This window comes from Urocitellus parryii, chromosome 5 (assembly GCF_045843805.1).
Source record: "Urocitellus parryii isolate mUroPar1 chromosome 5, mUroPar1.hap1, whole genome shotgun sequence".
Lineage (NCBI taxonomy): Eukaryota > Metazoa > Chordata > Mammalia > Rodentia > Sciuridae > Urocitellus > Urocitellus parryii.
Genome location: NC_135535.1, coordinates 128927926 through 128930010, shown reverse-complemented (window position 1 = coordinate 128930010; position 2085 = coordinate 128927926). Strand labels below are relative to the sequence as shown.

General features: G+C 36.8%; 1 pseudogene; it reads right to left on the bottom strand.

The window, feature by feature from the left end:
* Positions 1-851: 851 nt before the first annotated feature.
* Positions 852-1846, bottom strand: LOC113199104 (ribonucleoside-diphosphate reductase subunit M2 pseudogene; annotated as a pseudogene).
* Positions 1847-2085: the final 239 nt, after the last annotated feature.

Genomic DNA, 2085 nt, shown 5'->3' with positions numbered 1-2085 from the left:
GCCCTTATTGGTCTATAGCTATAATCCAAAGGTACTAATAAATGTGCTTCTATAAATACTGAAATGCATGTATACTATAACTATAATGGGCTAATAAAAACATTTTTTAAAAAGTAGCAGTAATTATCTCATCATGAATTACAAAGTATCTTAAAAGATATCTAATAAAAGTCAGGCACAGTGGTGCTTGGCTGTAATCTCAGTAACTCAGAAGTCTGGGGTAGAAGGTCAGCCTCAGTAATTTAGATGGAACCTAAGCAACTTAGTGAGACCCTATCTCAAAATAAAACATGAAAAAACAACTGGATATATGGCTCAGTTCCCCCTGTATAAAAAATAAAACACGATGAAGCACATGTTTTAGAAACCAACCACAACATCAGATTTGAGGGTACAAAAATACAGCCTTCCGTTTAATAAAACAGTACCTCTTGTTAGCACTATAGCTGAGGATTGCTCCAAAGTTATTTTACCAATGCAGTAATGATACAAAAGAGGAATGATTGGGATAAATATTGAAAAAATAGACCAAAATGATTATTTGTTTATTTGCTCACATAATAATAATAAACTACTGCAAAAATTAGAAAATTCATTAAGAAGTCAAGATACATGATAACTATTTAAAATTAATCTTTCTGTACATCTGTTAATCACTCTGTAGTTAGCACACTATGACTTCTTGGCCATATCTGAGCTGTTGCCTTTTTTAAAAAGTATTTTTTAAAAATTTAAAATTCTTTTTTAGATATACATGACGGTAAAATGTTGAATTCATTTTAGTCGATTTCTTTGTGGGGGTAATAAGGGAGAAAAAAAATCAGCAAAACAAGATCCCATCTTCTGTTCATTTAGAAGTCAGCATCCAAGATAAAATAATTCCCTGTTGGATTTGACATCTCTCCCATCCTCTGATACTCACCTTCTTTCTTCTCAAAGAAGTTAATCTTGTCTTCCGTTAAATATTCTCCATAAAGTCAAATGAATTTTCTACTCTGAAAACCTTGCTAAAGCCCAGCTTCATCATAAGCCTGTCTGCCACGAATTCAATATACTGCTTCATCAAAGTGCAGTTTATCCCAGTGAACTTCACAGGCAAAGCCACCATGAGAAACTCCTGTTCTAAGCTGACAGCATTGATAAATATTTCTTTTACTCTCTGCTCCAATGGTTTGTGTAGCAGGTGTTTGAACATCAGGCAGGCAGAGTCATAAAGTAAACCCTCATCTCTGCTAATAAGTTCACTGGAAACTTAGGCCAGGCATCAATCCCTGTTTCTTGAACTAGAATATTGATTCAAAAGAAACATAGAAGAAGTTTCCTTCCACAACCGCAAAGGCTACAACACATTCTCTGTAGGTAGCTTCTTTGTCCCCAATCCAATGCAAGACCCAATTTGCTTTCTTCTTTACATAAGGCATTGTTTCAATGGCATTGAAGAGAAATTCCCTTTGAAATCTTTTAAGTGTCAATAAGGAGACTATACATTTCACAACGTAGTTTTTCATGGCAATTTGGAAGTCATAGAAACAGTGAACTTCTGTAATTTGAACTTCCTGGCTTAATCACTCCGCCAAATTTTCATTTACTATGCCATCACTTGCTGCAAAGAAATTCATAATATGAGACATAAAATATCATTCCTCAGATTTCAGGGCTTCCTAGTATAGAATGTCCTTGGAAATAGCCATCTCCCCATCTGTCAAAAAGGAACCTTCAGCCTTCTTAGAAATCTGCCAAATATCATGGTATCCGATAGGAAAGAAGACAAAGCAGTGAGGGTTCTCACTCAGTATAGTGGTTCATCCTCCATTCTGGGGGCAGTACTTTAGTTTTCAGCTCCATGGGCTCCTAGAAGATGCTCCTTGCAGTCTTACTGACTAGAATTCAGGTCCCACTGAGGGCTGGGGGGTATTTTCCTTGTCAGGCTGAACCCCTTCAGTGGTAAGAGCTGCAGCTGCTGCTGGTCTGAGATGTTGGCGAGTGGTGGCATTTGCAGACATGGAGGTGACAGTGGACAAAGTGGCTAAGTGGGACCTGCAACACTCAATATCTGTAATTTTAAGTGTCACAATAAACAGAAGT